The sequence below is a fragment of the Chinchilla lanigera genome, unplaced genomic scaffold (assembly GCF_000276665.1).
Source record: "Chinchilla lanigera isolate Chin_1 unplaced genomic scaffold, ChiLan1.0 scaffold00030, whole genome shotgun sequence".
Lineage (NCBI taxonomy): Eukaryota > Metazoa > Chordata > Mammalia > Rodentia > Chinchillidae > Chinchilla > Chinchilla lanigera.
In genome coordinates, this window is record NW_004955431.1 from 1,227,222 (window position 1) to 1,241,083 (window position 13,862).

Below are 13,862 nucleotides of genomic sequence, written 5' to 3' on the forward strand. Positions count from 1 at the left end.
CATTATTCTCAAGGCACTTTCACAGAGTGTCTTGTTTATTGCACTAGAGCTTTCTGAACCAAGAGACCAAGGCACTGAAGGTTCAGTAAGACAAGTAAAACTTCATGTGATGCTGTAATTTGAAGGCAGGCAATCAACAGTAACGTAAATGCTGGAGCACATTCCTGAAGATTACCCAGCACCCCTAATGCAAGGATTTTCTTCCCCTGCATAATTAAGATTGTTTGTTAGTTGATTCTTTGTCTTTTTGGCAATTTGATGATTTGGTCAAATGTGCTGTGCTTCAGGGGTGTTCAAATATTTCACCTAGAGTTAGACTCTGGCTTGAATTATGCTTTAGTAACCTTGAAATGCAGTCTCAGGCTCTCTCTGTCACAAAGGCAGGGCATGTTAATTCAATGTGTGATATCCTTCTGTAAGTCTCTTGGTGTATGTGCCTCAAAAGGAGGGTTCTCAACTAAGGGCTCATAGAACAGGACTCCAGAGCTCCAGAGATCCATCTTCTCATCGTGCATCCAGACTTCAGTCATTTCAGGGGCAGGTAGTCCTGGGCACCATGGTTCTCCTGGTGGATGGACCGTGTATCAGCCACCCAAAATCTACAATCTTAAACTCTCTAGCTGATCCCAGAAGCAGGTTGTTATGGTTGATACTATATCAGCTTGAGGAGTCTAGAGGCTTGGCTAAAGACTCAGCAGTTCTACATCCTGGGGTGAAAAGGACATGCCTTTACCACTCTGGGATGTTGTTCATTGTGTCAATGTGAGCAGTTTAGAAGGTTAACTAAGTAACTGAGCAGGGGGCAGGATCCTTACTTTGTATTCATGATGAGCCTGTGCAACAAGAGGGCATGGAAATTAAGTGAGTGCTACATGCCCCTGCTTACAATATAAGGGAGGGAAAAACACTTATTCCCCCCTTTTGCTTTTGCTGCTTTTGCTGTCTTGTGCCACCTTGAAGTGTTGTTCCTATGCCCTGCCACCCTGCCTTGGAGCCAGCTTATTACAGACTGTGACCTCCACAAACTGTGTGCTAAATAAACCTTTCCTTCCTTAATTTTGGGTGCTGGGTATTTTTTCTCAGCAACAAGAGAAAAGTAACTAAGACACAGGTTCTCTGATTTAATGTCTTTATGCATAACTCTCTTTGAATGACAACAAGTTAGGGCATTTGCCAAGCCTGTGATTTAGGTAGCAGTTCTCTTCTCATCAAACTTGCAAAGTTTCTGAAGTTCTCTATAGAATGTTCAAAGGAGTACATATTCCAAAACTAGATAAATTCTTGTGGGATTGTGGAAATAACTATACAACCTGAGAATATTAGGATGCCAAAGTTGGGACTATATTTCTACTTCTGAGCCCATGCTCTACTATTGCTTTCTCTAGCTGAGCTTTAAGCAACACTTTAAGAACCAAAATAAACTTGCTTTGCTTTTCTTTTCTTGCCATATGAACATTACCAAACTTTCCTTTACCCAGTGGCAGACAAATGTCAAAACCTTCCAAAGTTCACTGTCTCTTTTTTGAGTCTTCATTTCTCAGTTTTGATTCCACTTCCTTTCAGGATTATCTGTGGGTGCTGATGGTTGTGGTTGATCACTGTTTTGGGTATTATTCATTGCCTGAGAGACATGACCAAGCACACTGGTAGCCTGCAATTTCTTCTGCACTGGTTTCTGACTAGAGATGAGCCTTTGTTCTTGTGAAGGAACATATTGGGGGGAATTTGAAGGGCACACAACCTGCTGAGCCTGACCACTACTTGCAGATTCTGAGACGTAATCTGCTAAGTCATCAGAACATATTTTCTACCATCATCCAGTGGAACTGTAGTATTTATAGGCTCTAAAATGCAATTTTCTTTAGATCTGCCATGTTGCCTGACTGCCATCTCTTCAGCCAAAGCCACTGGGTCTTTCTGAAAGCTCAACCCCAACTTTTCTTTAGGTTGCTTTTCTGTATTCCTTTTTAATCTCTGTCATTTATTTCTACTTTAATTATTACTTCCATTGACTCTACATTAGACTTATATTTCTTTTTTTAGCGTCTTATGGTAGAAGGTTATGTAATGGATTTGAGAATTTTTTTCTTCTTTAAAATGGGCATTCATCATTATAAATTCCTAAGCACTTATTGAACTGCATCCCATAAGTTTAGATGTGTTTCACCTCCATCATCACAAAATAATTTATAATTTCCCTTTTGATTTTTCTATTGGTGAATTTTACAAACACACTTTTAATTTCATCCCATTACAATCAAGGAACTTATTTGAATGGTTTTGATCATTTAAGATAGGTTTTACAGCAATAATGTCCGATCTATCTTGAATAATGCCCAATGTGCACTTGAGAAGAGGGTGTGTTCTGAGGGCATGCTCCACATGTGACTACTCACTGTACTTGATTCATAATAGTATTCAAGTCTTCTCTTTCCTGACTGGTCTTCGGCCTAGTTGTTCCATCCATTACTGATAGTGGATATTGAAGTCTGAAATCTCCATAAATGTTTGATCTTCTTCACCGCCTTTCAGTTCTGTCACATCTTGCTTTGCATATTTTGAATCTCTTTGATTAGGTAGACATGTAATTATGACCTCATCCTTTTTCAGTTTTAAGTGTCCTTTTCCCTCTAGTAACATGCTAAAAATCTATTTTTTGTAAATTACTATTCCCACTTCAGCTCTCTTTAGGTCACTAGTTTTTTCCCTTACTATTATTTTGTATTTTTGTATTTCAAATATAAAGTTTTTCTTTTCTATATAGCATACAATTCATGTTTTTATGTGAATAATCTTTATATCTAATGTGATTATTAATAAGATAGGATTTATACTGACATTTTACTTTTGTTATCTCTATGTCTGTTATAGCCTGTATCTAGATCTGCCTCACGTAGTCATAGATGGAGCTTTTCAGAGGTGGCTGGACTTGAATGTGTGATGCTGGGATCTACCATTGTGTAATCACAAATTAGTCTACTAATTTGTTTGGCATAGTTCTGGGTAAGATTAAGGATGCCCTACTCTGGGTGTGAATGCTACTTGCCTCAGAGGGTGTAGCCTAGATAAGATATAAGGAACAGAAAGAGCGTTGCTTGTTTCTTGCTTATTGCCTTCTGCCTGTCCTGCTTTGCCATGGACTGTTTATCCTCTCTGACACCCCTCTACCATATCTTGGAGTCAGCCAACTATGGACTGAAGCCTCTACAAACTGTAAGCCAAAATAAACCTTTTTTCCTTTAACTTTGGGTGGTGGGTACTTTGTCTCAGCAAGGAGAAAAATAACTAAGACAGTGTCTGATTTTTGTTATTGTGTTCCTTCATTACTACTTTCTTTTGTAAGTAGATACTTTTGACAATATTTTAGTGCCCTATTTTTCTTCCCATATTATAACTTTTATCACATGTTTAAATTCTTAGTGGTTGACTAAGGATTATAATTAATATTTTATTTTATAAATATTTAGTTCAGATTACTTGCATACAATACTATTCTATACTCTATAATTCTATATATCTATCTATTCCCTTCTCGTGCTGTTATTTTCAATGAATTATATTTATGTATATTGTATGCCAAACAATACACAGTATATATCTATGCAGTTACCTTTTAAATCAGATAGAAAAAGTTATAAACAGAGTAAATTTTTCCTCTCTTTATTTATTGATATAGTTACTATTTCTGCATTCCATTTTTTATGCAGATGAATTATTAGGGTCTTTTCATTTCAACCTTAATATTTTATTTACTATTTATTATAGAGCACACTTAGTAGTGATAAATTCTCCCCTTTTATTTATCTGAGAACATTTTAATTTTCCTTTATCTTGGAAGGACATTTTTGCTAGATAAAAAATTATAGCCACACTATTTTTCTTTCAACACTTTGATATAACATCCCAATGCCTTCTCACCTATATTTTTAAAATATTGTACATTTTATTAGTGCCTATTAATTTTATACAATATTAGATTTTAATGTGATATTTTCAAACGGGCATATAATTCCCTCATATCCAAGTCCTATTACTCTCTTTTATACTCCCTTCCCCCTTATGCCCTTCCTCTTATTTAATAGTAGTCTCCCTTCTACTATTATATGTTTTCCACATAGTAGAAAAACATTCAAGACTTATTTTTCTCAGTCTTGATTTTGTTCCTTACCATGGAGATCTCCAGTTCTATCAGTTTTCCTGTAAATGATAAAATTGATTTTTCTTTATACCTGAATATCACCCCATTGTGTGCATATTCCCCAACTTCTTTATGCATTCATCTGTTGATGGGCATCTAGGCTTATTTCATATCTTTGTTATTGTGAATTTGTTGCAACAAACATGGGCAAGTATCTCCTGCATGGTTTCTGGTGAAAATTCTTTTGAGGGTCTTACTGAATGTAAATATCTTTATGTTTCTTCTACTTGGAATCATTAATTTTTTTAATATGAAACTAATGTTTTTCAAGAAATATGTAAAAATTTTAGCTATTATCTCTTATGTTTCTTAGTCGCTGCTTTTTTTCTGGTGTTTCAATTTTGTATACCTGTACATCTGATGGTACTCCATACAGCTCTGAGGATCTATCCATTTTTCCTCTTCTTTTTTTTTCTTTATACTTCCCAAACTGAAAAATCTCAATCAATTTTTCTTCAAGTTTCATTATTTTTCTTCTGTCTCCAAGTCTCCTGCTGAACCCATTAAGTGAATTTATTAAATTAGTTATTGTACTTTTCAACTCAGGAATTTTTATTTTGTCTTTTTTATCATCTATAGCTCTATTAATATTCTCTATTTGGAACTCATCCTTCCATGTTTTCCTTTTGCTCTTTAGACATTTCCTTTAGCTCTTTGAATATATTCAAATAGTTTATGTAATAGTACAGTAAATCAAAGTCTCTTCTTCCTCAAGGATGGTTTCTCTTGATTGCTATTTGTCTTGAGTATGAGCCATGCATTTTTGCATATTTGCATGTCACATAATTTTCATGGAAACTAGATAGTTTAAAGAACATTATACTGCAGCTCTGGAAATCAGATTCTCCTGATCCGGGCTTCTCTTTGTTGTTGTTTACTACTTTTGCTTTTGCAACTGTTATTTAATGACACAACAGATATATAATTCTATATTCTCTCTTGTCTATGATTATTATCTGTGTTTTAATTAGTTTAGTGATCATTTAATCACTAAACAGAGATTTCCTTCAACATGGAGAAATAAAACATCTACTCTTTGCTGAAATGCTCTATGTGTGTATCAGGGCAGCCTTTAACACTCAGAAAGGCAGTTTACAACTCTGTCTTAACTTCCATTTCCTTCTTATGTAAATGCTTGTAATTAGGTGGAGGTGGGAGCCTATAGCATACTCCTGTCTTTCATGAGCATGCACATCATTCAGGGCATGTATACGGCTATACACATTTTTCTAGGAATAGATTAGTGTATTTCAAAGGTTCTATAGACGTCTCATTACTAGGTGCCTCCTTTTAATTATTTTGGTAGCTGTTGTTTGAAAATTTGCTATTACTATCTTAGCTCTGTTGTTGAACAATTAGCAATTATCACTTACCAATTAACACCTTACCCATGATATTGAACAGTTGCTCCTGATTTTCAATGACAAATGTCTCCAGGAAAAAGATATTCTCAGCTTAGCTTCAGTCAAACAACACAACACAAAACTTTCTAGGAAACTGATAGACAGGTCAAATAATAACAGTTCTGTGGGAGGGAATCCTACTGCTTATGCCTCCTTCCAGTATCTGTAAGACTACTTGATTTTTATGTAATTTTGAATTATTGCTTCAAGGCTACTATGGAAATGGATATGATGATGAAATTATGCCAAATTATAAAATCTTAAAGCTCTTTGTTCTTACCAACATTACACCATCTTTCTTAAACAATTTCCTTATTATTGCAAGCATTTTTGTTAACTTCCAGAGACCTGAACATTTATTTTCATAATGTTTCCATGGTACATATTTTAAGGTGGAAAATGTTGACTCAGGATGACCTTAATTCTCCCATTCCTGCTGGATAATGACATCACCTCCAGGTGGATTTTAATGATTTTTATATATTTTTAATACAAGCCATTTATCATATATATCTGTTTCAGAATTATTTTCTGCCATTCTGAGGCTTTGCTTTTGATTCTCTTAACAATGTTTTTACAGAGAAATTTTAAATTTTAATAAAATCTACCTAATATGGTTTGTGGCTAGATGTCCCCTCAAAGCCTCATGCAGTCATAGGGCAGGCTTCTAGAGTTTTTGATGGATTCATGGTCCAATGCTGGGATTATCAGAGTGAGTGCTACACCCACCCTGGAGCAGGTAGCCTACACACAGTATAAGGGAGTGAAAGAGGATTGCTCTCCTCTCCCACTTCCTTTTAGCTCTTGCTACTTTTGCTGTTTTTCCACCTCCACAAACTGTTGCTTTCTGCCATGTGCCACTCTGCCTTGGAGCCAGCCAAGTATAGATTGAAACCTCCACAAACTGTGAGCTAAATACTTTTTCTCTTTTAATTTTGGGTGTTAGGTATTTTGCGCCAGCAATGAGAGAAAAGTAACCAAGACAGAATATGGTACCAGATAGTGGAATTGTTGCTGTAACTACCTGACCATGTGGTTCAAGAGCCTTTGGGAAGGGCTTGTAGAATCTGGAAGTGTTCAGAGTTGTTGCCTGAAAGAGTAGAGCTGGAACACCTTAGGCTGTTGTGTTTGGGAAATTCTGGTCAGAGCTCAGAAGACCAGAAATCTGATAGCAATCCTGCCAGTGAAGACCTAGCTTGGGAGGTTTTCTTCTGGGGAAGAAGGACTGCATTGACTGTTGGACTCCAGACAATGTACATTGTGGTTTGACAAAAAGTTTGTCTGCCTTTTGCTTGTGTCCAGAGATTTTGCCTGGGACTGATTAAGGGCAATGGGCTAATTAATCTGGCAGAAGAAATTTCAAGGCAGTTGAATGTGAATGTGGTGGCATGGCTATTGTTGGGGGCCTTTAGCCAGATTTATATTGCAAATCAAGAGCAAAGAGCCCAGCAAGATGATTTACAACATTTTGAGTTTGGCCAAAAGGGAAGTTCCAGTAAAGCCGGGGACTGTAAAGACAGAGTTGAAGAGATCTCAATTGCTGAGAAGGAACAGGAGAACATAAAAGAGGGCATCACAAGAAGCAGCAAGTCTTCACCCTTTTCAGCCTCAAAACTGTGAAAGTGAAAGACTTTGCTTTGAGGAAAAAAACCACAGTGCCATGTTCCAGAATGGTAGTGGCATAGAGAACTTGTTCCTCAGAATCAGGTTTAGAGTTCTCAACAATCCAGGCATTCAACCCTTACAGTCAAGAGAGAAAGAGAAGTTTGACTACTGTTTCAGGTGGCAGCAGACAATGGCATCATCCATGTGGCACTGGATTTAGGTGAATGGAGAATGCAAAAATTCTGAAGTTAAAAAATCTTCCACCCCAATTTCAGAAGAAGGCCTGGGAAGCCAGTCAGTGTGCCCCTGTGAGGTCAGTCTGTGAAGACGTGAGTGTGAAGCCAAAGGTGCAATGGAGAACCCAGAAATTTGGAAAAATCAGGAATGTGGATCATCTAAGGAAAGCTGCAAGAATTGGGCAGAGTGAGACTAAGAGAGAAGACCTAGAAGCTACAACCACCAGAAATGCTGCAAGGGCAGAGCCACACAAAGCCTTTGGAGCTCACAATTTACCACAGCTTGCTTCCAGTGTTCCACATGGAACTACAGGACTTAATGTTTGCCCTGCTGGATTTTGGACTTGCTTTGGTCCCATTCCTTTGTATGCCCCTGTTTGTACCTTTTTGGAATAGTAATGTTTATCATGTGCCATTGAATGTTGGAAGTGTTTAACTTTTCATTTATACAGGGGCTCACAGCTAAGAATTTGCCTTAAATCTCAGAGGAGACTTGGGACTTGAACTTTTCGGCGATGCTGAAATTGTTAGGATTTTGGCAATTCTTAGAGATGGACTAAAATCCCTTTTGCATAAAGGCATGTACATGAGTCTTTGGGTGGCCAGGGGCAGAATGTTATAGTTTGTGTCTAGATGTCCCCCCCAAAGCCTCATTCAGTCATTGGGCAGGCTCCTGGAGTTTTTGATTGATTCATGGTTCAATACTAGGATTATTAGAGTGAGTGCTACGCTCACCCTGGGTGGGTAGCCTACACACAATAAAGGGAGTGAAAGAGGCTTGCTCTCCTCCCTCTTCCCTTTTTGTTCTTGCCACTTTTGCTGCTTTTCACCACCATGAACTGTTGCCCTCTGCCATGTGCCACTCTGCCTTGGAGCTAACCAAGTATGGACTGAAACCTCCACAAACTGTGAGCTAAGTAAACTTTTTCTTCTTTAATTTGGGATGTCAGGTATTTTGTCCCAGCAATGAGAGAAAAGTAATCGAAACACTACCTTATATTCTTCTCTTTCTTTTCTTTCATGTATTTTGTGTTGTATGCAAAAACTCATCTCTAAATTCAGCAAATTCAATGTACATAGATTTTCTCCTATGTTATCTCTAGAAATTTTATAATTTTAAACTTTACATCTAGGTCTATGTCTATTTTAAGCTACATTTTGTGAGAAAATGTTATGTTCATGTTTTCATGTGTACCAAGAGAGTATGTTAAAAGGATAATCCTTTCTCGGTTGAATTTCACTTGTTGTTTTGTCAAAGAGCAGTTGATTATATCTAATTTTGATCTCTCACTTCAGTACTACAGTGATGTCTCATGTACCTGTATTATATTGTCTTGATTTTAGGCAATGTGAGTGCTCTGATTTTTTCCTCTTTATTACTGTACAGATTATTCTGGGTCTTTTAGTTTTCTATATAAACTTTAAAGTTAACATTATGACATCTCCAAAATAGTTTTATATCATCCCAAAGACAGAGGGAAGAGAATTGTATTCTGTCTAGCTCCATCTAAGATGAATGTGTAGCAAACCATTATTTTATCCATTCCTCCTCTCCTCATGGCCAACGTACCTCCCCTCATTGTGAAGATGTGACACCCTCTTTTTATCCCTCTATTTATAATAGAGTTTAATATACAATTATTCACATAAATAACTCCATTATTCATGCTCTTGTTTAAAGCTGAGAATACATTACCTTTCCTTAAAACTTGAATCTCTTCTCTACTTGTCTCTTTTTATATTTGGCATTTACAATAAGAAACTAATTTCTCTTGAATAAGTACGTAGCAAAGATATTGAACATAAAAGCCAGAACACAAATATCTCTATCTTTAGGAATATAAAGATCCCCCAAATACAAGAGGTTCCTTTATATGAAGGTTAATGATGTAAAGCCAGTTACACAATACCCAGCAGAGACAAAATTTCTTTGATAGTCTGATAAAAGGGAGAGACAACACACAAAAATATGTATGCAAATGCTTGTACATTTTTATATAACTACAAAGGAGCCAGGGACTCAAAGGCTCAATCCTTGCCATGGTACATAATAAGTTTTAATTTAATAATAATTTTCATTAATAGCTTACCAAATAAATTTTAAGACATCATGAGGTATTAAGTTTTTACTGAAATACAGTAAGACAGTTACTTTTCCTTTGAGAAGAGATATTTAATACCCTTCCCATGGGAGACATTTTTCCATGCAGAGACCAATAAACCAAGTAACATACCAGTGACGAGAAACTAGGAAAGAATCAGAAAAGTGGTGCAGCCTTAATACAGGAGAGAAAAATAAGTAATTGACAATGAACATATAAACTATATTAAAGAGAAGCAAAATCCATCTGATAACATAGATCCTACACCCAGAGTTTCTTCAAAGAGTAATGAGCCACTAACTCAAGTTAGTGGAACCCCAACACAAGCTGTTGTCCTGCCAAAACATCATGAGGCATGAATGAGAAGAAGACTCTCAGTATGTAAAATGAGAACTGAAGACTAGAATACCACAGAAAGTTATGTAGCTAAAAATTTACACACATTTCTGAAACTGAAGAATTGAAATTTTGTATAATAGCACATACTTATACTGGATTATTGTATATATCTGTGATCTAGTTAACTGCACATTGTTTTCATTCCATTGACTGGGTTTTATTAGTATCAGCTGCAATAGAAACTGGCCTTTCTTGAGCAGCTTCATGATTTTAAACAGTGTCATTCCTTTTCTCATCCTGGTTTTCTCAATTCAAAATTTTCTTCTATGAGTAAAGAAGTAAAAGTAAATGAAGCAGAATTTGAATCAGGTATGATCTGCATCAGGAATCTGGTTCTTTCCACTGCTAGCTGTTACTGGTGATGGACTCTTTTTGCAGTTTTTAAAAAGCATTGGATTAAAAGCTATCCAGGCATTATTATAAATATCTGAGCTAACTGTTCCCAAGGTAGCCATTCAAACAAAAATTCTCATGTGTGGAATAGGTAGTGCAGATAAGGAACTTTTCTTGTAGAAGATTAATACAAGTCTATTTCTCTAAGTTTAGCCCAAACTCACCCTATAAATATATTCTTCTGTAGTTAAACTGCATATAAAGCATTTTCTAAGCAGTTTTTATTTAATCTATACAACTTTCTCTTATCTCATTCCCCTTGCTCACAGTGCTTATTCTCCTGCATTCTTCTTGCTTCATCATTGCAGAGAAGTATTCTTGTACATACTGGCACTGTTTTACTGCATTCTCCCATATGATAGAAGAAATAGACCCCACCTGCATGCCCTGGTTCTCTAATCACAGTATGCAGCCGTGAAGGGTGGTCTTCTAACTCTTACTTATTTCTAGTAGCTTCCTGGCAGTTGCTTGGTCCCCATCAAGCCTTTATTTCACAGACTGATTACAGTGAATGCTGATGACAATGATAATGGTGACTATGATGCTTCTATTAACTAATTTTTTGAAACTAGTTTATCTGAAACACCAAATAATATGTATTGGAAAAAATATAAGACTAACATTTACTGAATGCTTATCATATGCCAGGAGCTGCTGTTATCTCAGTTTTCCAAAACTGGATGTGTGCTAAGATTTTTCCCATCTAATGGGTATAGGGGCCTGGGATATAGCTCAGTGGCACAGCACCCCATGTAATGGATATAGAGAGCTGAGGAACTTGTCCAAGGTTACACACAAGAAGTGGCAAAGCCAGAACTATCATCACCTCTTTTCAACAGTGCTGAAATTCATGTGAAACCACCTCTTCTCAACAGTGCTGAAATTCATGTGGACTGAAGAATTTCAATAAGAAACCAACTGGTGGTACCAGAACCCAACCTTGATGTGACTGACACCTGCTAGTTGATAATAAAGATTTCCATCTAGTCTCTGCTAAAGTAGGTATTTGGGAAGCACTATAAATTTTCAAGTAATCCCTAGTTAATACCCTATACTTATATCAATTTAGCTCTGGAAGTAGACTCAAGTACCACTTTAATTTACAAAATATCTAGTTCTGCTATATATATCCCAGAGGGTAAGAAAAGATATGATATTCTAAAATATCAGCATTCTTATGGAGTCTTTTTAAAAGAAATGTTACAGTTGATAATATAAAACATTCTTTTAAAAAATGTTCTACTGATTGTGAAATCCTTCCTTTAAAAATGATGGAAAATTGTTGTCCTTTTACCCTTTCACCAAAAATCTTTACCGTTAGAGAAATTCTCCTCTGGAAGTATAAGTGACTCCAGGCTCAGTGGCTTCCCTATATCTTCTACAAGTACCTTGGGACACTATTTTTTTTTTGGCCTGGTTCTTTTTAACTTTAGGGAAAACAAGTTAAACATTGCAGTAGAGAATGATGTTAATTTGAGTATATTTCACTATTTTGATCATGGTATGTAATCATCATCATTAATCTGAATCTCTGAACATTTGGAAATTACATTTCCTATGATGAAAAAAATAAAAGCAATGTGGCAGTGATCTTTGGGACATTTGGAAATTATACCCTTTATCAGAATAGAAAAATAGGCCATCCATTTGCTGCAGAGCCAGAGGAGGTGGGGAGAGGCCCGGAGGACACCAACATGATCCTCAAGATGAAAATAAAATTGGAATAGATGGGATACAGCAATTCTGTGATGACCTGGTGCTTGGTCCAGTCAGCTTTAGTGTTTTGATCATGGCATGGAAGTTCAGAGAAGCAACACAATGTGAGTTCTCCAAGCCAGAGTTCATGGATGGCATGACAGAATTAGGATGTGATGGCATAGAAAAGCTAAAGGCTCAAATACCCAAGATGGAGCAAGAATTGAAAGAACCAGGATGATTTAAGGATTTTTACCAGTTTACTTTTAATTTTGCAAAGAGTCCAGGACAAAAAGGACTAGATCTAGAAATGGCCATTGCCTACTGGAACCTAGTGCCTAATGGAAGATTTAAATTCTTAGACTTATGGAATAAATTTTTGTTGGAATATCACAAATGATCAATACCAAATCAATACCAATTATGATGAAGAAGGAGCGTGGGCTGTTCTCATTGATGACTTTGTGGAATTTGCATGCCCTCAAATTGCTGGGACAAAAAGTACGACAGTGTAGCACTAAAGGAACCTTCTGGAATGTACATATTCAGTACAATAAATACAATAGAAAACTGCACAGTCAGTTTCTGCTGGCTGGACTGAACTGAAGATCAATCCTCACTATTCAGACGGAGGGTTGAGACAAAACTTTAAGGATACATTTTGGACCACATCATATTTCATCCTTCGAATGGTTTGGGCTTGTCTTCTAGTCTGGGCTGCTCTAAACATTTATAATTCCAACGTTGTGGATTTCATCTTAATATCTGTGGACCATCCTAATTTATTCTCCTCTAAGTCTTAAAAGCTTTATGGTGGTTATTTTGAGGTTTCCATTCTTGCATAAAGCACAATGCTGTCTTCATCAGAAAACAGTTTGGTGTAAGAATTAAACTTAATGGACATTACAAACAATTTATAAAAACTTCTTAAATATATGCTTTGGGCTAGTTGCAAAGACTATGCTAATAGCACTTCCAACAAGAGTGATATATTTAAGTGTACAGGATCTGGCATGGTGTTTTGGTTTGGGGGGGATTTCTTCTTTCTGACAAATTAGAGTATCTGATGAAAGAAGTGTCAGAACAATCATTGTGAAAAATTTTCAGAATAACTTGTTGCCTACCTGAAAAACATTGTGTTTTAGATTCTCAATTTCAAAACGGTTCCACAGAATTAGTCTGCTCTTACCTTACTCATGTTTGTATGTAATGGTCCTACAGGGAGCTTTTATTTAGCAAAAGTTGGCATAATGTTAGATTCCACTCATGTCTACATTTTGCACCACATAATTGGATTTCATTATGCCTTTGAAATGCTTATATGCATATCAAATAAGTTAAACTATTTAATTTGTTTTGAATGTTTTGAATTGCTGTACAATATAATTTCCTAAATTTTAAAAAATAGAACAGAAAAATAATTTAAAACAGAAATCATATCTTTGATATTGCAGAAACAAGCAAAATGGTTTTTATTCACAAACTAAAGAGGTTTTGTCCATTGAATAATGTTTTATGTGTATTTTAATTTTTTAATCATTTATTAAATAAAACAAAAAATCTATTTAAATTTTCCTCATCTCTTTGCAATCACTATGGCAAATTAGGGCTACTGAGTCACTCAGGGGTTCCACAGTAATTATGTTTCTAAAGATCTGTTCCTCTCCAAGCCACTTCAGTGAAGCTGCTCTTACTCAGGTCATCAGCACACCCCTTTTCTTTTACCACTCATGCACTTTAACCCCTTGCCTCATAGTTTTTGATGCTAGGCACTCTTCCTGCATTCTAGGTGGTCCTATGTAATTTTTATCATTTGAATTTTCTCATGCAG

At 36.2% G+C, this 13,862-nt stretch overlaps 1 pseudogene; it reads right to left on the reverse strand.

The window, feature by feature from the left end:
• Positions 1-283: 283 nt before the first annotated feature.
• LOC102011032 lies at positions 284-1,890 on the reverse strand (annotated as a pseudogene).
• Between the last annotated feature and the right edge of the window lie 11,972 nt (positions 1,891-13,862).